The following is a 24227-nucleotide window of genomic DNA, read 5'->3' on the forward strand; positions in this document are numbered from 1 at the left end:
GAGGTCACAGGTCGTAGTATTTGACGGAAAGTCATCGAGTAAAACAGAAGTGATTTCTGGCGTTCCCCAAGGTACTGTTATAGGCCATTTGCTGTTTCTTATCTATATTAACGATTTTGGAGACAGTCTGAGCAGCCGTCTTCGGTTGTTTGCAGATGGCGCTGTCGTTTATCGACTAACAAAGTCATCAGAAGACCAAAACAAACTGCAAAACGATTTAGAAAATATATCTGAATGGTGAGAAAAGTGGCAGTTGGCTCTAAATAACGAAAAGTGTGAGGTCATCCACATGGGTGCTAAAAGATCCTCGTTAATCTTCGGTTACACGATAAATCAGTCTAATCTAAAAACCGTAAATTCTAAATACCTAGGGATTACAATTACGAACAACTTAAATTGGGAGGAACACATAGAAAATGTTGTGGGGAAGGCTAACAAATGGTTCAAATGGCTCTGAGCACTATGGGACTTAACATCTATGGTCATCAGTCCCCTGGAACTTAGAACTACTTAAACCTAACTAACCTAAGGACATCACACAACACCCAGCCATCACGAGGCAGAGAAAATCCCTGACCCCGCCGGGAATCGAACCCGGGAACCCGGGCGTGGGAAGCGAGAACGCTACCGCACGACCACGAGATGCGGGCAGGCTAACAAAAGACTGCGTTTTATTGGCAGGACACTTAGAAAATGTAACACATCTACTAAGGAGACTGCTTACACTACGCTTGGCCGTCCTCTTTTAGAATACTGTTGCACTGTGTGCGATCCTTACCAGATAGGACTGACGGAGTACATCGAAAGAGTTCAAGGAAAGGCTGCACGTTTTGTATTATCGCGAAATATGGGAGAGAGTGTCATAGAAATGGTACAGGATTTGGGCTGGACATCATTAAAAGAAAGGCGTTTTTCGTTGCGACGGAATCTTCTCAGGAAATTCCAATCACCAACTTTCTCCTCCGAATGCGAAAATATTTTGTTGACACCGACCTACACAGGGAGGAACGATCACCACGATAAAATAAGGGAAATCAGAGCTCGTACGGAAAGATATAGGTGTTCATTCTTTCCGCGCGCCATACGAGATTGGAATAATAGAGAATTGTGAAGGTGGTTTGATGAACCCTCTGCCAGGCACTTAAATTTGATTTGCAGAGTATCCATGTAGATGTAGATGTACGTGTGCAGAACAATTTAAAGTTGAATGACAGCATAAAATTTATATTAGGAAAGGCAAACGCTAGTCTGAGATTCATTAGGAAAATCATTATGAAGTATAGTCCACACAGGAATGGGGTGGATTAAAAACCCTCGTTCGACTGATACTTCAACAATACTCGTCAGTCTAATACCACTACCGGATAGAACTAATATAGCAAATACATAAGATCCAAAGAAGTGCACCGCGTTTCATCATAGGTTCCTTTAATGAGCTTGTAAGCGTCACTGAGGTGCTGATCCAACTTCAGTGGCAGACGCTACAGGAAATGCACAGTATCATGCCATGGTTTACTGTCAAAATTCTGAGAGCAAACATTCCCATAAGAATCAACAAATATATTGCTTTCTCTGACGTGTATCTATCGAAAAGATCTGAAAGTAAAATTAGAGGTATTCGGTATGAGACTCAGGCTTGCCAACAATCTTATTTCCCCACGCGGTATTTGCATTTATAACAGGAAAGAGGGAAACTGGCAGTGGTACCTACCCCAACATACTATAAGGTGGCTTCTTGAGTATAGATATAGATAGACAACAGTGAACAGCATTAAGAACTTGATGATGCCGTGCAACGTGCAGCGAAGTTAGGATAAAAGCGATTTCAATTCTGTGTCCGACGTCGAATTCCCTGGCTCGAAAGAAATTAGTATCCGACCTGTGATCTAGGTATATTCTGCAACGCTTTCAAGTACTTGCACGATACAGTTGATTATAAACTGTAATGACATAATAGTTAAATTGGTCAATGGCACGTCATCGGAGTCGTGGTAGGAAGTATCAGAGTCTTAGTTCCCTTCCGGCTATTCCGATTTCCTAAATCAATCGCTTTCTAATTCCAGTTCACTACTGATTACCTTCTCCATTTCTGTCTAGCTTGAACTTGTATCCTACCTATAAAGATCTTCGCAACCACAGAACGTTAACTTCCCTTTATAGCCAAACAACAAGAAACGAAACCGTTTTCCTCTCCTGCCTTCCAAAATAACGATACACACCAGCATATAGAAGTTAAGGATAACAAGTACTGGTAGCGTATTTCCTGAATAGGATGTGGGAAGGCTTTTAGAGACACTAAAATTTAATCACAAAACTTTTTCATACCACAGTGTGCAACACAAGTTTTTACAAAGCTTTTTTAAAGTCTCAAAAATCTATTCAGCATCAACGAAACAGTTATTGCTAACGTGGTTACCTCTAGCTGCCACCAATACTAGTCTGCGACGTAGCATGTTCGCTGTTTTGTGATAAAGTAACAGTACGGTAACAGTAGTCTCTCCCGATCCTAAGAGCTGTACGGGGGTCGGGAAGACGCAATGGTGGTAGCTGTAGTTTGTCGCAGGTATACTGCATCCACAAGCAGATTAAGGAACTCTTTTGGTCTGTCCATGTGGTAGATAGCTTGCAAGAAACTCATGCACCGGAGTAGCTAGACGGCCGTTTCAAGAAGTGTCTAGCATCGGCAAAAATGAAAAGACGCAATGAAGCTTGAGTAGTTATAGCTATACCTCTGGGCGTTAACCGTATTGCTCCGACCATAAATAAAAATGAGAAATTCCTTTTGCAAATTCTACACTATGATTCTCGAAACCAAGATCCCACCAGCATCAACTTGATCTCATTACATGATGTTGCTATGAATGTACCGCCTGCCCCCTTCTCTCATGGACGAATGTGCAGCGGGAATCAAAGTACAAGCGAAAATGAGATTTATCCCTAAAGAGCACAATGATCTATCCTTTCAAAATAGAACCTAGATGTGGCTGATACCACAAAAAATGTGTCTATCTCTGCAATACTGTATGCAGAACACGCGCTGCCCGACGCCTAACGTATGAACCAGAAGCTGCGACTCTACAATACACAGTTTATTTCGCGATCTCCGACTTCCGAGGAAGCTAAAACCTCTGCGTTCACTTCTGTTGTAGACGTCGTTGCACGTTTAGTGTTTGATATGGGGCCTGTTGTGAACTGCCTATATTGGTGGACCTTATACTCCCGGTTGCCACGTAAACATCGGCAAAGCCTTGCAATGACAATTTGTTTTAATCCTGCCTGGGCGGCGGCGCGTGGGGAAGGAACAGGAAAAGGAAAAGGTACTAATCTCTCGGTACTGTAAATACGGTTTAAGCACCTTTTCTAGTAGATAAACATATGCAAACATATTACATAACTTGCAAGGTGGTGCGAAGTTGAAGCAAAGTGTCCTGGCTGGCTGCACCTGATGAAATGGGCTGAAGCAGTCGCGGAGAAGGTAGACCTCGACAGCACCGACTAGAGGGTGCTGTCGTCAGTGTCTCTTGTAGTGCGAACCTAGCAGAGCGGACCTAGGTTGTGGCATCGTAGCTATCGATACCACAATTTGCGTTAGACTGAATGCTGCGGAGGCTGCGATCTGTCTTTGATCTCCTTCCAGGTGACCGAGGATTTTAGCCACTGGGTCCAAATAGCGTATTTGTGGCATCAAATTGTACTATCACATAAAGACTGCTCCTGTCACTAGCAATGCACAAACACGCCTGAGTCACTTTGGGCATAATGGACTGAAATCTCTTACTGTTAAATAATGTTCTTATTCTAACGAGGAATTACTCAGTTCTGTAAAGAGAGCACATACCGTTTTGTAGTGAAATATTGGGGTATGCTATATGTCGTCTGCCGTGGTATAGCGGCTATAGGCGTTGGATGCCGAAGTACCGGTTGTTTTCATGACTACTAAAATTGTTTATCGTTAATATTCGTAGTTTCTAGAAGGTTCTAGAACTTATTTATTGAATATTGGAATATACATTTATTGAAGGTATAAACAACAGCAATCTCTGCTTAGGCAAGCAGTTCATCAGCTCATATGGTTCCGGTGTAACGTGTCAGTTCTTCTTGAGGACCCTACTGTCGTACTTAATACGTGATTCCGGGCTCTGCGTGACATGGCTTGATGGAGACGCCGGCTAAGTTAGACGTGGTCGGCGCAGTGGCCCCAAAAGGCTACGAAAAATCCGTCTCCTTTACGATCATCATCATCATAAATTCAAGGCTATGCCTTGTCGATTTAGCCACGTCCCTCTCTCCATTGCCATCCTCTTCAATTCTTCATACGATTTCATCCCCATATCTTCTTTGATGTTATTAAAATACGTTGCTCTTGGCCTGCCTCTTTGTTATTTCCCTAAAACTTTTCCTTCAAATACATTCATTACGAACTGGTTATGTCTCATTATGTGCTCTATCATTTTTGATTTTCTTCTTCCTATATAATTTAGTAGCGTTCTGTTCTCATGCACTTCTCTTAAGACTTGTTCATTACGTTTTCTACCTACCCAGCTTGTTTTCGTCATTCTTCTCCATATGCACATTTCCATTGCTTCCAGCCTCTTTTTCTCTACCTTTCTCAGAGTCCACGCTTCACATGCGTATGTTAAAACACTCCAGACAAAAGTTTTGGCAAACTTTTTCCTGCTTTCTAGGCTTATGTGATTGTCTGTTTGTAAATCCCTTTTATTTTGGAACGCTTGCTTTGCCAAGGCTATTCTGCTCTTTGTATCTGTGATACATTTATTGTCGTCAGCGATTGTGCTCCCCAAATAACAGAAGTTCTCAACCTAGTCTAGAACATCATCTTCTAGTTTAATATTAACTTTACCATTTTCTTTTGTCTTCCCTACTACCATAGTTTTTGTTTTCTTCTTATTTATTTTTAGATTAAATTCTCTTAGGATCCTTTACGGTCAGCAACCCGAATACTAACAGGACATTCTCCCTACGGTCCGAGCTGTCGAGGTATCAGCGGATACAAAAGCATCGATGAGTCACATGCATAGTGGGCATCCAGGCGCAGATACAAAAGAGGATGGGTGCCAAAGAGCAAACATTTAGCTTATTTTCTTATTATTACTGTTAAACACTTAAGGATCTGTGACACATAAAATGGGAGTGTGACGCTATGTTATATTTGCGGAGGGCGAGGGTGGAGGGGGAAGAATAAGACCGCAACCATTCACGCCCAAGAAATGAGTCTCGATGCGCGCGTGTCCAGCAGTTTTTCCGAGATTCGACGAAATGCCAAAGAGAAGATCCAGTATTCAGCATCATAAAAGATCAAAGAGGCCCTACAGAAGGAAGAACTTATCAAAAGATAATTGAGACAAATATATGCAACACTTTATAACTAGAATTATTACCCAGTGGGACGAAAATGGTTGCCCGTCATCTCATATTACTTACGGAGAACCATATTGAAGTACTTTTGCACTGCTCTGACTTCCTATTGTATGGGTTTTGCAAAGACACTAGATAAAATTAAAAGCTACAGATCAAACATTTATATCGATTACGCGATAAGTCACACAAATCTGAAGTTTGTAAATTCAACTAAATACTTAGGGATTACAATTACAAATAACCTAAATTGGAACGATCACATAGATAATATTGTGGGTAGAGCAAACAAAAGACTGCGATTTATTGACAGAACACTTGCAACAGTTTCAAGAGAACCATATGTACAGATTCTACGTAAATCTCTGCACACATTTTCTAAAGTGATACAGGTGACACTCATTGTTAGTCATCCTGTAAGGCATTTGTAGCGTCGCTCCAGGAAAGGCGACTTTCTACACCACGAGACCTGCTAGCATTTCGGTTTACGGACGTACTGTACCTCCCCAGCAATTTCTTCCCAATTCCCTTATGTAAATGGCAGCTTGTGTTTATATAATGGTGTTATTTTCTATTTATTAATTGATTGCATTATTTGTAGTTGTTTAATGAGCTTTTATGTAAAATACATTTCTATAAGTACTGGCTGAGAAGTGTTTAATTTGTAAGTGTGATGCTTTCAGTGACGTATAGGGTGTTGGTGGGAAAGAGATTGTATTGGTAAATGTGGTAGCTTGCTATTTTCTGTCGTTAACAGCATATCAGAATCCCATGTAACTATGTCGTAGTCACTTGCTGGTGAATTAATGAATACCAGAATGCTATTGCTCTTCTCACACCATTAATTGTGTTCTGGTAGACTGTACAAATTTCTTCTAATCCGAAACTGCTGGAACTTGTAGAGTGGACTGCGTTGACTGAATCCACTTACCACACATCCACAGTACATCTTGAAAGGTGTCAATACGTCTGATGGAATAGAACTGATCATATTTACATTTAGAAAAGCAATCTGCCGTAATGCTTCGGTTGTGTGGAGATACATGAATTTCCGTAACACCAAGGGGACCTACTTCTATTACAAAGGGAGCCAATTTAGGCCTCTGGGTCTCTGCCGGTGTGGAGAGAGCTACGGCTGGGTGATGCATTTGATAATCCCATGATGTTTAAAATATTTCAGCCATTGAGAGCGCAGAAAATGAAATGGACATTCTCGAATAAATATTGACAGCTCGTTACACATGGAGCAGGTTCTTCAGTCTGGTAGACAGATGGCAGCTCCAGCTGTTGAGCCTTTATACATAGTAGCTCTTTTAACAACCGCAAATAAATACTCAGTAAATAAACTGAAAATAACTCCACTATATCAACATGAGATCAGTGAAGTGAATTTGCTAATCACATGAGAAACTGAAAAGGAGATGTTGGGGAGCTATAGCCAGTCTCAGTGAACCGAAAATCGAACTGTAGTTGTGGTGGAGGAAGTTCCCATTCCCAGAAAACGCTGCAGCTACCGTACAGGATGGCTAAGAATCAATTCTCCCTCTGGCATTGTAGAACACTGGGCAGAGATTTACATACATTCTGTTCATATGTGTTTCTTGTGTTAATATCGTTAGTAATTCAGATCTGTGCTCCACGTAGAGTTAACGCAGTTCGTTGAAAATAAATCACCCTGGGCATGTCTGCACACAGCGTCACCAGTGATTCGTAAGGTGAGCTGCGGAAACACCATGCAGTTGTTTTTCTGACGTAGTGCGGTAGACAGAATGGGGAACTGTCTGCTCGCTCTTCATTATGCAGACCTATGAAGGAGGAAATTGCATTAACACATTCCAGCCGGCCGAAGTGGCCGTGCGGTTAAAGGCGCTGCAGTCTGGAACCGCAAGACCGCTACGGTCGCAGGTTCGAATCCTGCCTCGGGCATGGATGTTTGTGATGTCCTTAGGTTAGTTAGGTTTAACTAGTTCTAAGTTCTAGGGGACTAATGACCTCAGCAGTTGAGTCCCATAGTGCTCAGAGCCATTTGAACCATTTTGAACACATTCCAGTGACCTGCGTTCCGCCGCGCTTCCATCCGCCACCCTCGCCTTTCCGCTGTGTTACACCCTCAGAACTCAATTTGTCCCTTTAGACTCTTCCACTGCACTTAGATATGAAGGGCTTATTTCAATAATGGTACAACTCCATTACCTCCACTTTTCTGTCTATAATGCTTCTGAAATTAATGATCCAAACAAACAGAAAGAAAGGTTCATCTCTAGCAAGAAGCCATATGCTTTAATATTTCTGGTATCTCAACTGCAGATTTTTCAGCGCTCATTTAACTTTAGGACTCTGTATCTCAAAATGAACAAAAATGGACTTGTACCACTATTGAAATAAGCCCTTCATATGATAAATGCATTTAATATTTGTTCTTGGCCCATGTTATTTAATAATACACATTTGTTTTATACCACTAAAACTCTATTTTAATCTTCGATTTTTCCATCCCCTGCAACGTGAAAACTACTAGTCCTGGAGAAAAAGGAACACAGATATTTTGTAGGAAACTGATGAATGTAGTTTGATTCCCTGTTGGGAAACATTTTCGCTAGAGGCCACGATTTTCAAATTATTCAAGAAAAACTTTAAAAAGTGACATTCAAATACCGCCGTCAACCCCATCCCCCTCCCCCGTTCACGTCCTATTCATTAGGATTTTTAGTGTGTTGTTCACGACCCAAATTTTTCCCCAAATTTTCCTTCGTTGTCTGGACTATTATATACGTGATCTCGCACACTTTGCAAGCTCTATGGAGTCTCAAACTAATTATTTCTGCACCTAAATTATATGTATAATTTATTAAAATACACACAGCTTACATGCTTGTAATAGTGTTCAAAATCTTACGGAAACTCAGCAAAATAAATTTGTACTGTATGTTAAGATTTCTCACACTCTGAGGCCTCAGAGAACTTTCAAATAAAGTATTTCTGCACCTAAAATGGTCTGTACTACTGATTCAATACACACAACATTAAGTTCATCTAGACCACTACCGGAGATCTAATTTACATCTAGTGATGAAATACTAATTTAAGACCTAGCAGCTGACATCTATATGGTGTTAGACTACTACTTAAAACCCAGTAATGCCTATGTCCTGATGCCGAATGCAGTTCTTTTACAAGGTGTCCATCATTCCTCTAGGTGTCCACTATTCCCTTCCTAGATGTCGACCAGTTCCCTCCTAGATGTCCACCCCCATCCCTCGCCCTAGATTTCCACCCAGTAACACCTAACGCCTAATGCATAATGCCTAACGCGTAGTACCTTAAATATTGCAGCGACTAAAATCACATGTACTACCTTTTTTTAACACACAAGATTAAATTGAGTTAGACTACTACAGCAGATCTTGCTTATAGCTTCTAGTGATATAACACTATTTAAGATCTAGTAGCTGACATCCCTCTCGTATCATAATACTATTTAAGACTCAATAACACTTGATTCCTAATGCATATGCAGTTATTTTACAACCCGCCCATGCTTCCTATCCCAGGTGACCACCATCCTCCACCATTCCCTTCTAAGTGTCCAACATCCCCTCTAGGTTTACACTCCATAACGTCTAGTGGTTAATGCCTAATACGTAAAGCTTAACGGCTAACAGGTAATTGTTGATGCATAATGGCTAATGGTTTTTGCCTAACGGCTACCACCTGGTATCGACAGCCTAACACCTAGCATCTAAACCTTAGCACTGCAGACTTCTCTTAAGAATGAAAGTAGCACTTGCTGGTGAGTTTAGGCAGGGTGGTCATATTTACATAAGGTGCCATATTCGGGTACTTTACCTTAAGCAGTTGAGATATTTCCACTGTCTTATATTTTTTTCATTTTAATAGCGCGCTATGATTGGCTGGAAATAAGGAGGAGAGAAGGATTTGAATTTTGAGTTAACAAAATTGGCAACTGGGCAATTGGGCTATTTCCATGAATTTTCGTTGATTCTTTCATTTTTGATACTGCGCTGCGACTGGCTGTAGATAAGGATGGAGGGAAAGTGAAAGAGAGAGAGAGAGAGAGAGAGAGGGAAAGAAGGTATGGCATCGCACAGACTACGATGATGACGTCACTTACAACGATGATGACGTTAGGACGCCTGTGACCTCAGATATCCAATGTAAATATAGGCCATATAATATTACTACTGGTACAGCTCCCTCCTATCGAACCGGCTATGCATGGTGTGGATTAAATTGATTAAGAAATCAACCGTCTGTCATAAATATATTATTGCCTCTGGCTTCACACTCCAATATCGTTTCTAATGAAAACAATCATTGGCGATCGCAAATGACATTTTATTTCACAGCTGGTGACTCGTATCATTCTTAGTAGACGGTCTTCAGAGCAGTGGGTGACATCGTTGGTGACATGGGTAGACGTTGAACAGAGCTGTTATATATTCCGGGAGACACCTGTTGGCAACTAGTGCCTCTCGATGCTCATCGTCTACTTGTGTCATCAACTGTGCCACCCACTGTTCTAAAGTGGTCTACTAAGACTTAAAATGGTCACCACTAATGAAATAAAATATCATTTGTGATCACGACTGATAATATTCGTTAGGATAAGATACATTACTACTGTCCCTAACATGACTTCAAAAACTATTATTCTTTGCATAAAGAAAAGCTTTCTGAAAAGAGACAAAGAAATTACTTGGAATGAAATTAACGTTTGCGGTCGAGTTTCATTAACTTACAAATGTATTCCCTGGGACGCAATCCATCTTTGAATCAAGCAGATATTTTTTGATACGAAAAACGAGGGAAGTCCTTTACTGTTTTGTTTTACGGAGATAGAAGTTGATGGCAAATGAAACTACCTCATGTATTTTGAGTTGTGAAGAAAGAGTGGGATGGGACGTCTCGATGCACAGGGAAACAGAAGATAAACCTGCATTCAAGTAACTTCTCAATCTTGCTACAAAGTCATATATAGTCATACAATCTTATATTGTTCCAGCAAATAAATATTGAAAGGATAAATGAGTCTGCAGTTTCGGAGACAAGACCTTCTGACAACACGTGGTAATGGACCTCCATACGTGATTATCTTTCAAGCCAAAACTACGTTCTCGTTCCGCACAAGACAATTCGTATAGGAGTATCACTTATTCTCGAGTGATTCCTGAACACAAGGAACTCATATGGGTGGACAGGCGCAGATTGTCATACTTCACGTGCAACGCACAGACCAACTTAATATTCCACGCAAATTGGAAATAAATCAGAAACAGGGCGTAGCTTTCATCAGAAATAATACGATACGTGTTCAGTTAAGGAAAAGCGGCGTAAGGTTATACAAATAAGTGACCGCTGCTGTTTGCACGTGGAAAATGTCAAGTGCTGCTCCTAAAATAACGTGAACACCTCGAATTAATTAATGAGTATAACATGATGTCATAGGAGCAACGACGTATATGACATAATCGGTTACCAAAAAAAACATCCATAAAATACTTGAAAATGGCCTAAGGCCGAAATTGTACAATCGTACAGGAAATAAAGAAAATGGCAGCTGAAGGCTTAAAAAAATTCATAACAGCTGCGGACCATACCGCATTGAAAATTATATATATATCAGTTACAGTAAAAACACCTTTGTATTTCTTGAGGTTTTCCTTTAAAACTGGATTTGTATTAATATCCGTAATATTTTCATCCGAAATCTGTAAGAAAAACATTAATTCCTTATTAACAGCTGTCGAAAAGTATTAAAGGTACACTAATACCTATGATCAGTTTCAGTATCATAGTACTGCAATCATATTTGACTCTATAAACTGCTTGTTGGAGGTGGAAGCCATGTTATTCTTTTTTCTTTAGCACTCCACATACATGTATTGGAGTTTATGCGCGCTCCTTCGATAAATAATTTGTTATTTCATTAAATTACGCCATATAAAAGTACAAAAATTGTTGGACCTTAGCTCACAGTAAGTTTTTCGGTAGACTTACGCCACATAACCTCACCTGCACACAGACTCGGGCCGAACCACTCTAAAAGAAAAGAAGCAAAAACAGTTATTTGTGATTACATTGCAACATTATATATATATTAATAAAATCGTAGACGCCTGTGGCACGTGGGTTGACTATAAGTCAAGGGAAGGAGAGAGCGAGAGAGAGGAAGGGAGGGAATGAGAGAGAGAGAAAGAGAGAGAGAGAGAGAGAGAGAGAGAGAGAGAGAGAGGGAGGGAGAGAGGGAGAGAGAGAGAGAGTGAAAAAAGAGAGTGAAAAAAATGTGACCTCTAAATTCACCCCCCACTCGTCTAGGAGAGAACCCGGTACCCTTGCTTGCTGGCAAACAGACCAACGACAGAAAAAAGGCACCTGTGTCACGCAGCGTTACTAAATAATGTATCATTAATAGATGAGCACTTGATGCTGGCGTTATGCTCCAAAATCTCACCGTACTGAACCAAATATTACTATTACACGTGATAGAAGCTGCGAAGTCTGTTATTTATAAAATTCGTAAGAAAGTCGCGGGCCTCTCCCAGATCCTTATAGGACGGATACTTACCAGCCGATGGCAGTTGCCATGGAGAATGCCACAGTGTTCGAGGTATATCGTTATGGCTGAGTGTCGAATATGTTCTAGTACACACAAAGCGCTATACAAACACTAACGAGACAAAATATGACGACGGTTGCCTATCACGAAACGGAATACAGCCTGCTGGCATTCCGGGCAAGCGACACGATAACGAAAGTATGCAAACGGATCAGAGACGATTCGGCCACTAAAAGGAAAATCCAAAAACGTAAGCGACTTTGAGAAGGGGCAGATTGTTGTGACCGTGCGCACAGGAACGAGCATCTCGTAGACGAACAGTCTGGTCACATGTTCACTTGCTACTATCGTAAGCCTCCGTGGGAAGTTGAACGATAGTAAGACCGTGTGCATGCGATAAGGTATTAGACGTCCACATCTCATCACAGACTTCTGTACTGCAGGACGAGCGGCTGTCTGTGGCAGATCTGACGACAGAGTACAGAGCACAATGCTGGTCACGCTCAAGTGTTTCGAAGTTCACCACTTTAATGCAGTTTCTTGAAATGGGACGCCACAGCAGTCGACCACTACACGTTCCCATATTGACTCAACGTCACTGATTGCGATTAAGACTGCAGTGAGTGAGGGATCATCAAGATATGACCGTAACTCAATGGAAAACTGTCGTCTGTCGGACGAATCACGTTTCTTGTTACACCAGGCAGATAGTGGCTGGATACAGGTGCACGGCTGCTGGAAACGTACACCGCGAAACGGACACAGGACGGTGGGGCCGGCATTATGCTATGGGGGACATACATTTGGGCTTCCGTGGCAACTGTCGTAGTACTCGAATCCATTGTGACAGCTGTAGACTACGCGTACGTCACTGCAGACCATATGCATCCCTTCACGCTCGATGTCTTCTCCGACGGCGATGGTATCTTCCAGTAGGATAACCGTGCTATAGTTGTTTGAGAGACACGAAAGCGAACTCATGTTGATATATTCTCGACCAAAATCGCCTGATCTGGACCGGATGTGATAAAACTGGGTCGCTTTCGGGCACCAGCTCCGCACCCACAAACCACTCGCCCGTAATTTACTCTAATTGCGTGACCGCGCAAACATCTGGTGCCACATACCCCCTGAAACCTGCGGAGGACTTGTCGAATACATGGCACACAGAATACGGCCACAGGTGGAACAAAACGTGACGAGGCATACAGTTGTGGCAAATCACTGTACGTGATGAAGTACAGCAGCTCCGCCTAGAGTACTCTCTCCTCGAAAAAGTCTCCTCTGGCTTAGGTTATTAACATACAGAGGACGATCTCTCGATTTATCGACAAGATACGACACTAGATGTGTAGCATGTTGTGTACGCACGTGTGTTGTAGAAGTGCCTGTACGGCAACGTACAGGGCACAGCACCCAGCTGCGGTCTCGTCCGACCGCCGTGTGATGCGAGCGAAAATAGAGTACTGCTGAGACCGCCCCTTCAGGTAGTGCGTAACAGAGGAAGGGCAGGAGCGGAGTTGGCAGGATTTGGCGGTATTGGGTAAAGGTGCGCGGTATCCGGCCGCCTGTGAATGGGCGCGGGCGGGCACGTGCGCGCTGCACGTGCGCCACCATTCAGCGCTTCCTCCCCGTTATCTCGCCCTGCCTTGCCTACCGGAAGCAATTCTGCCGCTCTCCACGTATGCCGGCACAGCTCCACCGGGAACCTCTCCATTTCTTCTTTCTCATTTCGCATCGACTCAACTACTGCTTTTCAGATTATGTGAAAAATATTGCATTAGTGTCGCCCTGAATCTTTTTTTCCTTTTTTTCCCGTGTGAGTTAACCCAAGTATTGAAAGCCTTAATCGCTCTTCCCGAAGTTGTCCTTACAGAAATCTACGCGTAGGCCATTACAATTGCAACAGTAGGATGGATAGCAAGTAACGATGCCTTACTTATTGTACTCGTACAGTACCAGGATCATTTAACTAGTAAATTTAGTACAGAGAGCTGACACCTCTGGCAGCAACAGTGGCTCTAACGCGGCAGGACATCGAATGGAAATGACCTTGGATGACAGGTGCTGCTATGTCATTCCATACTCCTTCACCTCTGTGCAAGAGCTCAACAGACATAACAGCTGGTGAGTCATAGCGTGACAGTCTCTCAGAAACCTATGACCAGATGCTTTTCAATGAGTAAGTAATCTCGAGAATGTACTGACTGGGCGCCTCTCGAACACCTTCTGTATCGAGATAGGACAGGATAGCACAACAACATGTGGTCTCGAGTTGGAAGAAGAGTTACGAACTCCTCGAAGATAATGCACAGCCATCACCCTTAACTCGTCAGAAATGTAACGGCCGCTGGCCAAATTACCGGCTATGTCAAGCAAAGATGATGGTGTTGTATATGCAGTGCAACCCATAATGTAACGCGAAGACCCGTACGACGATGAAGAATGCTACCTGAAAACGTTCATTCTCCTCTGAAGGTCCACATATGGATACGTCCATTGTGATGCTTTCTGATAAGACGACTAGAGGCCACTACTGTGTCCACCCCTCTCAGATGACCTGTCAAAGGAAACCGCAACAATGGTCGTGGTGCTCCAGACTTCACCGCACTGTACGTGTGGTTACTTGCTTCGCTGTAAAAATTTATTCGCTTAAGGTACGTGACGTTATCCAACGATCCTACGCAGCGGGGCTATTAATGTGCCTGTTTCGTGGAGCGTTAGTCGCGTGGGACATCTGTGATTCGCTTAAGGTACGTGACGTTATCCAACGATCCTACGCAGCGGGGCTATTAATGTGCCTGTTTCGTGGAGCGTTAGTCGCGTGGGACATCTGTGATTGCACATGGCCTCCTGAACCCATCAACTGCATATTCGCCTTACAGCCGTGGAATCGCGACTGCCGTGAGTAGCGAAGTTGTGAAATGGTAAAACTCAATCCTGTAGCTGCCGAATTCCGGCATATGCTGCTAGACGTTTTCATTCTTACACGAGGGCTAACATAATCTTCTCACATGCAAACAAAATTAAAATGCTATTCCTGAATGAGAAACCCGTGAGTAGTCTTTCCTTGTATGCGGAATTCAGATGGTGTTGCTCCTGGCTACTTTGTGCAGTTGGATTGTAATTCTCAGCATATTGACGCCAATGGGACGTTCGTCGCATGCCACTTTCATGTTGTTGTAATGTTAATGGCCAGCTGTGTAAGTTCTGTTTTTACCACCTATGTGTCCATATTCCACAAACTTCTGAGACTGCCAGTAGTATCGTTGCCTGTTGTTGTTGTGGTCTTCAGTCCAGAGACTGGTTTGATGCAGCTCTCCACGCTACGCTACTCTATCCTGTGCAAGCTTCTTCATCTCCGAGTACCTACTGCTACCTACATCCTTCTGAATCCTTTTAGTGTATTCATCTCTTGGTCTCCCTCTACGATTTTTACCCTCCACGCTGCCCTCCAATGCTAAATTTGTGATACCTTGATGCCTCAGAATATGCCCTACCAACGGATCCTTTCTTCTAGTAAAGTTGTGCCACAAATTTCTCTTTCCCCAATTCTATTCAGCACATCCTCATTAGTTATGTGATCTACCCATCTAATCTTCAGCATTCTTCTGTAACACCACATTTCGGAAGCTTCTATTCTCTTCTTGTCTAAACTATTTATAGTCCACGTTTCACTTCCATACATGGCTACACTCCACACAAATACTTCCAGAAACGACTTCCTGACACATAAATCTATACTCGATGTTAACAAATTTCTCTTCTTTAGAAACGCTTTTCTTACCGTTGCTAGTCTACATTTTGCATCCTCTTTACTTCGACCATCATCAGTTATTTTGCTCCCCAAATAGCAAATCTCGTTTACTACTTTATGTGTCTCATGTCCTATTCTAATTCCCGCAGCAGCAACCGATTTAATTCGACTACGTTACATTATCCTCGTTTTGCTTTTGTTGATGTTTATCTTATACCCTCCTTCCAACACACTGTCCATTACATTCAGTTGCTCTTCCAGGTCCTTTGGTGTCTCTGACAGAATTACAATGTCATCGGCGAACCTCAAAGTTTTTATTTCTTCTCCATGGATTTTAATTCCTACTCAGAATTTTTCTTTTTTTTCCTTTACTGCTTGCTCAATATACAGATTGAATAACATCGGGGATAGGCTACAATCCTGTCTCACTCCCTTCCCAACCACTGCTTCCCTTTCATGTCCCTCGACTCTTTTAACTGCCATCTGGTTTCTGCACAAATTGTAAATAGCGTTTCGCTCCCTGTATTTTACCCCTGCCACATTCAGAATGTGAAAGAGTTAGTTTTATCAAATGGTTCAAATGGCTGTAAGCACTATGGGACTTAACATCTGAGGTCATCAGTCCCGTAGACTTAGAACTACTTAAACCTGACTAACCTAAGGACATCACACACATCCATGCCCGAGTGAGGATTCGAACCTGCGACCGTAGCAGCCACGTGGTTCCGGAGTGAAGGGCCTAGAACCGCTCGACCACAGTGGCTGGCGTTAGTTTTATCACTACGGCCATTGGGCAGCATGTGCATAATCAGAAGGAAGCTAGAAGAAGAAGTAAATGCCCCTAGTAATCTCTTTGAAGGTATGTTCTCTAAAGACTATATTGGTTTATTGTTCATTTGGGTATAGGAGGTAACGGAAACCCGGGACAAGGTAAAATTCCGCTCCAGAGCAGGACGCGAACACGGATGCCGACCTTTCGGGGGTAATGGGCTGCCTATTTCGCCATACCTAAATCCTAACATGCCACTGTTTCCTGTTCACCACGGAGACACTCTCGCGATGCTCAGAGATTCCTCTTTGGGAGAAATTCGTTCGAATGTTTAATATTTTCGTATATATAATATGTGAGCCACAGAAGTCGACAGAAGGTCACTGAATACGTTTGACCAAGAAATTCGAGAGAAATTGTTCTGCAAAAGTGAGGATCACCCACTCCTGGAATAACGTACTTCGTATCATCTGGACTGCACTGGTTCCAGTATGTGTGTCCAGGTTAGTGAAAATGTCGCTGAAACAGACCGACTATATTTCTCTTCCCACTCATTTTCATATACATCCATAAAAACACAATGCGTGCAGTACACTCACCTGTCTTCCATGCTACGCAACTACATGTCTGAGACAACACAGACAGATAACAGAAAGAAGAGAGACTCATCTCTTCCTTGTACATAATTTGGCGGCCCCACCTACTCCGAGAGCACAAAACTCGCTTTAGACTGAGACTAACAATAAGAAATTAAGCTGTAAGAATACACCCCAAACTTCACTCTTATTTTATACTATTTGTAAATACACTACTGGCCATTAAGATTGCTACACCACGAACATGACGTGTTACAGACGCGAAATTTAACCGACAGGAAGAAGATGCTGTGATATGCAAATGATTAGTTTTTCAGAGCATTCACACAAGGTTGGCGCCGGTGGCGACGCCTACAACGTGCTGACATGAGGAAAGTTTCCAACCGATTTCTCATACACAAACAGCAGTTGACAGGCGTTGCCTGGTGAAGCGTTGTTGTGATGCCTCGTGTAAAGAGGAGAAAAGCGTACCATCACGTTTCGACTTTGGTAAAGGTCGGATTGTAGCCTACCGCGATTGCGGTTTATCGTATCGCGACATTGCTGCTCGCGTTGGTTGAGATGAATATGGAATCGGTGGGTTCAGTAGGGTAATACGGAACGCCGTGCTGGATCCCAACTGCCTCGTATCACTAGCAGTCGAGATGACAGGCATCTTATCCGAATGGCTGTAACGGATCGTGCAGCCACGTCTCGATCCCTGAGTCAGCAGATGGGGAGGTTCGCAAGGCAACAACCATCTGTACGAACAGTTCGACGACGTTTGCAGCAGCACGGACTATCAACTCGGAGACCATGGCTGCGGTTACCCTTGACGCTGCATCACAGACAGGAGCGCCTGTGATGGGGAACTCAACGACGAACCTGGGTGCATGAATGGCAAAACGCCATTTTTTCGGATGAATCCAGGTTCTGTTTACAGCATCATGATGGTCGCATCCGTGTTTGGCGATATTGCGGTGAACGCACATTGGAAACGTGCATTCGTCTTCCCCATACTGGCGTGTCACCCAGCGTGATGGTATGGTGTGCCGTTGGTTACACGTCTCGGTCACCTCTTGTTCGCATTGACGGCACTCTGAACAGTGGACGTTACATTTCAGATGTGTTACGACCCGTTACTCTACCCTTCATTCGATTTCTGCGAAACCCTACATTTCAGCGGGATAATGCACGACCGCATGTTGCAGGTCCTGTACGGGCCTTTCTGGATACAGAAAATGTTCGACTGCTTCCCTGGGCAGCACATTCTCCAGATCTTTCACCAATTGAAAACGCCTGGTCAATGGTGGCCGAGCAACTGGCTCGTCACAATACGCCAGTCACTTCTCTTGATGAACTGTGGTATCGTGTTGAAGCTGCATGGGCAGCTGTACCTGTACACGCCATCCAAACTGTGTTTGACTCAATGCCCGGGCGTATCAAGGCCGTTATTACGGCCAGAGGTGGTTTTTCTGGGTACTGATTTCTCAGGATCTATGCACCCAAATTGCGTGAAAATGTAATCACATGTCAGTTCTAGTATAATATATTTATCCAATAAATACCCGTTTACCATCTGCATTTTTTCTTGGTGTAGCAATTTTAATGGCCATTAGTGTATATAACATGTTGTGCAGAAGACTTTTAGTATGGAACAGTTAGAACTTTCTGATATGACAGAACAACTTCATCGAGATAAGCTTAAATATTTTGCCTTGATTTTCAGGAGCACCTCTGGAAATGGGTCACCAGATTACAGCTCTAGCACTCAACCAGTACTGACTCCACTTGAAACAGCAAAGGGAAAAACAGAAATGGATGAAGTATTAAGGTCAGTGAAACGTGATTTTCATCACTCGTAATTATAACATTTCGCTCGTTTTAGACAAATGTTAATGATTCTGTTGTGTAAGGGTCTTTGTGTCAGCAGAACAAATGTGTGACTACGAATGCTTTCCCGGCGTAATAATCCGGCTGCACACCCGAGAAGAATATTATCAGAATAAATGTGGATGGTGTGGCACTAAATGGCTTTACTGAGAACAATCAGGGAAGAAAAAAGTTGATCGCATCTGTTGTTGTTGTTGTTGTGGTCTTCAGTCCTGAGACTGGTTTGATGCAGCTCTCCACATACAGGAAAGCTGAATGCCCACGGGAAAAATTACGGCTGTAGTTTCCCCTTGCTTTCAGTAGTTCGCAGTACCACAACAGCAAGGCCGTTTTGGTTTGTGTTGCAGGTCCAGATCAGTGAATCATCCAGACTGTTGCCCCTGCAACTACTGAAAAGGCTGCTGCCCCTCTTCAGGAACCACACGTTTGTCTGGCCTCTCAACAGATACCCCTCCGTTGTGGTTGCACCTACGGTACGGCTATCTGTATCGTTGAGACACGCAAGCCTCTCCACCAACGGCAAGGTCCATGGTTCATGGGGGGGGGATCGCATCTAGAATGAAGAATTATGAAACAAAATTAGCCATTTACATCGTAAATGACTCTCGGTGGATAAAGGCACAGTATTCTTGTTTTGCATCTCAGGTTGCATTTGGTTTTGTTCCTTATCTTCTGATACCTCGCGTAATTTTCTTCTTACATTACTGATACTTTGATACATGTCCAGAAGACTGTTCAAAAATGGTTGAAATGGCTCTGAGCACTATGGGACTCAACATCTATGGTCATAAGTCCCCTAGAACTTAGAACTACTTAAACCTAACTAACCTAAGGACATCACACAACATCCAGTCATCACGAGGCAGAGAAAATCCCTGACCCCGCCGGAAATCGAAGCCGGGAACCCGGGCGCGGGAAGCGAGAACGCTACCGCACGACCACGAGCTGCGGACTCCAGAAGACTGTTATTTGGCGTTTCATACACGTTCAAGAATGACACCAGAAAACTTCCCCTAAGGTGCACATCGCAGTGTGCAGATGATAGAACACCTCCCCACGAAGACCGGCATCAGTTCGAGTCCCGCTCCAAAACAGAGTATTACAATATTTATTGTTTCTTGGGCTATTATTCATTGTGTTAGCTATGAGTCTGTTAGCATGATCTCCCTTGAGACTTTGGATTGCTCCCCCTGCAGAGCCGGCCGTAGTGGCCGAGTGGTTCTAGGCGCTACAGTCTGGATCTGCGCGACCGCTACGGTCGCAGGCTCGAATCCTGCCTCGCGCGTGGATGTGTGTGATGTCCTTAGGTTAGTTAGGTCTAAATAGCTCTAAGTTCTAGGGGACTGATGACCTCAGATGTTAAGTCCCATAGTGCGCAGAGCCATTTGAACCAACCCCCTGCAGAGGGGTTTGAGATTCTTTTCTCTTCATCATTTGGCAGATATCGCGTTTTGCCAAGAAACGCGTTAAATGTTTCTTTTGTTGTGGGCCCGCTGCCAACTTGTAAAATGTTTCTTTCTTTAAAATTTTCAGGATTATTCACGCTTCTTGGTCGTTGTCCTTTAGGTTCGTTTTTCATAAGTGCTTTAAGGAGGAGGAGGAGATTAGTGTTTAACGTCCCGTCGACAAAAGTGCTTTAAGATACAGACAGTTAAACATACCTAGATAGAAGACTACACCTTCGAAACCTGCCGAGCACCGTCAAACACAAAAAAAAGAATGATCGATTTAGAGAGTGTTATTTGTGATTGAATTTAGGAAAGTACAAAGGGGGTTCAAAAAGTTTAGCACAGTCGTCTCTAATTTTCTTTTATTTTTTGAAGGAGGAGAATGACATTTTTGTGAACAGACTGGGAAAATTTCGCTATAAATGGAGCCTACTCAATGTAGTTCTCCATCAGCTGTGACGCATCTGGCCCAGCGTTCTTTCCATTATGTAAATGCACTTCGGTAAAATTCTGGGGATTGACTTTTACACCATCGCTTGACACAGGAAATAAGGTCTTTCTCACTATCAAATGTTTTACCGCGAAGGTTGGCCTTCAGACGACCAAAGAGGTAAGAATCAGACGGAACCAAGTTCGGACTGTATGGAGGATGAGAAAGAATTTTCCAACCCATTTTCCTGATGTTCTCCTGCGTCATAAGGGCTGTATGGGGCTTGGGATTGTCATGGTGTAGTCTGATGAGCTGACCCTGAAGCTGTGGTCTCTGGGTCTTGATGGAACGTCGCAGCTTGTCTAGTGACAAACAGTAACGGTCCCGGTTAATTGTGGAGCCAGGTTCCAAAAAGTCAATGAAAATGACACCACACTGATCCCAAAAGAAGGAGGCCTGCTGTCGTGAAATTCTTTGTTTCTTCTTCGGAGAGGAACCCGGATGACGCCATTCCATGGATTGGGTTCTGCTCTCAGATTCGGACAAGAATAACCATATTTCATCCTGGGCAGTGACGCCGTCAAAACACTGTTTTTCCACTCATCAGTAATGGTCTTCATGAGACCCCCGCACACATTCTTCCTCATCATTTTCATTTCTCTTGCTAATAATCTAGGCATCCAACGTGCACAGACTTTTCTGTACCCTAATGACTGTACCAGTGGTACCACACTACCCAATGGCAAACGAGTCATTTCAGCAAGCTGTCGTGTCGTCACACATCTGTCATTTTGGATGATTTGATCAATAGTCTCCTTATTCACATCACTCACTGCCGTCGATGGTCTACCGCATCGTGGATTGTCCACCACTGGATACTGCTGCGATCCGCCGTGTCCTCCCCATAAACAGGGAGCAACTTCCTGTGAATCGATGCGGCAGAGTCATTGCCGGTCTTGAAGAGGAACTCCATCACCAACCGTAGTCGCAACCTGACGTCTACTTTACGGTCCATTATGGCTCATCTGTAAATAGAAGAAAATACTTTTATACACCAACTTATAGCTAAATGTTCCAAGTATATTCACAACAAAATTCATTCTCCTCCTGCAAAAAATAAAAAAATTAGAGACGACTGTGCAAAACTTTTTGAACGCCCTTTGTAGTAAAGATCGTTTGACATTTTGTTTGACTATGAATTCACATTTTGTTTAATTGTGAATTAACATTTTAACTTCAATATTTCCAATTGTGATACACCCTTTCACAAATTACATTGCAATATGCAACTTGCGTTTAAAGAATAAAGTCTGAAGTTCATATGTGGTAAGGATAATCACTGTGAGATAAAATGTTTATGAACGGTAATGTATACACATTAGTCACTAATAAAGTCTTTCATACTGAATTTGACAATAAGTCAGCTGACTTAGGTATCCTAAACGGATATGAACCAAACCTATTTGGTGAAATGTACGTCAACGGCTCTATAAAAGGAGAAAAATCTAACACGTGGGAAATAGATATTCAGCCCCAAAAATGTGTAACAAAACGTGCACCCTGCCCCACATAAGAAGAAATGGTTTTGGAACTCTGGCGATAAGATGGTTATTAGATTTTGGCTCATGACAGATATCCAGCATGTTATAAGGCGAGTCACGAAGGGTACAGTATTATAAAAAAACCATCGTCAAACGTGTGTGAGTTGAATAATATTGTCTTTTCCGAGATGTTATTGGACTGAGTATGTAGAAGATAGCACTTTTGAGCCCAAATCACTAGAGAAAACGGGTCATGTTTGAAGCGGCTAAAAACAGAAAGAAGGTCTGGAAGTCCAGTCCAAGTTTCCTACCTTCCTAAAAGACTTTTTGTACGAGGTGTTTCTCCAAATCTTCTCCGGTGTTAGGAAAGATATTTGAAAGTTTCGTTTTTGAGATGTGTAGATTGAGTCGATCCAAACAAATACAGCCTATCGCATGTATTCCGACGCAAAACGTCGGCGTTGAATACCAATACAGATAACTGCAACCTGTCACAAAATTTTTATTTATTTCCAATAAGTAGTCTTCGAACATTTTCAGACTCACAAACAAATTCTGTTAGAGTTCGATAACTAGGAATGAAAGTGGCACTAAACGTATCGTCTGAGTTTCAGACAAACTGGACTGGCCGTTGCTGTATGGTCCTTTGTGTGGTCCGTTGAAAATCTTCTGTTCCCAAATAGACTTATACCGACACTTTTAGTCCCTTATAGAAAACCAACGGATATCTATGTGAAGATTTACGAGTGGAAAATTGACCTCGCGTCTTTTCTGCAGCATACTGCTTATCCGTCAAAACTTTCCTACTGTTTTCATAGAAATTTGTACCAGTCCAAGGTCATTTTGTACGAATGAAAGAGTTAACACATTGTTCTGTTACACGTCTTCCAAACCATGTCCATTACGAGGATTTGTAGCCCTCTTTGCAGCTTGTGCGGAACCTGCAACAGTGTGCCGGTGAGGTGTTCGCAGCAGCCAACTGCGCGCCTGCAACCTGAGCAAGGCGGCAGGTTACTCGAGATGTCTTCATCCGCTTCCTGCTACGCCGCATTCAAACGAGACCAACCCCCCTTTCCGCCCATCCATTCACAGCCCGTTTCGCTTCCTCCTCCTCCCACAATTTTATATATCAATGAACTGATGTCATATTCTTGGAGGGGAATTTCGTTTGTGGTCCCAGGAGCCGTGGAGGGAGGACGGAGACTTGCTTCCGCTGCTGGGAAGTCCCAGGCGCAGCGCGCTTGTGTGTACGTGTTATTACAGCCAGGCCAACAACCATCTCCTTGCAACGCTTAGGTGCTGCGTCAAGTGAAGATGAGCACAGTTGCGTTCCTTTTATACTGTATTCTAAAACTGCGCATTTTCGTTGTTTAATGTTAACGTCATTTAAGGCAGGCATCGCTACCGTAAGCTCACTCAGATTGGTGTTGAACTACAAACTGCGTCAGTCTCTTTCTCACTACTTTTATGGAAGATTTACATAGGTCGTTAACATTGTTCAGAAGATCCATTGCTTTTCACAGCAATATGCTATAAATTGTGTGTTTCGATGCTGTAAATGAAGCTGTAACTTATTTTCTTCACTGGATTCGTTATCAGCTTACACGGTTGTCGGCAACCGATAACATTTATTTATATTAACTTCCACAAACATGATTGATTACTATTAAACTGCGAATTAAAGTCAAATGACACAGCTGACTAAATGCTCAACAAAATGTGCCTAATTAGCTGTTGTTTGTTGAATGACAGAGAAAAGTACAGGTTAAAGAATAGTACAATTGTTCAATTCAAAGATACACCGACTTATCAGCCTTCGACTAAATGAAGAGGCAATAGCAAACAATTGGCTATTCTATAA

The 24227-nt window shown here is 42.8% G+C and overlaps 1 protein-coding gene across 1 annotated transcript in view; it reads left to right on the top strand.

Annotated features, from left to right (window-relative positions):
* LOC124721306 (neurogenic locus protein delta) overlaps window positions 1–24227 on the top strand; it is a 1352207-nt gene that overhangs the window by 672023 nt on the left and 655957 nt on the right. The window contains exon 3 of the mRNA XM_047246214.1: window positions 18784–18888. The gene's annotated coding sequence lies outside the window, so the exon portion shown is untranslated. The remainder of the gene's footprint in view (window positions 1–18783; window positions 18889–24227) is intronic.

The sequence above is a fragment of the Schistocerca piceifrons genome, chromosome X (assembly GCF_021461385.2).
Source record: "Schistocerca piceifrons isolate TAMUIC-IGC-003096 chromosome X, iqSchPice1.1, whole genome shotgun sequence".
Taxonomy (NCBI): domain Eukaryota; kingdom Metazoa; phylum Arthropoda; class Insecta; order Orthoptera; family Acrididae; genus Schistocerca; species Schistocerca piceifrons.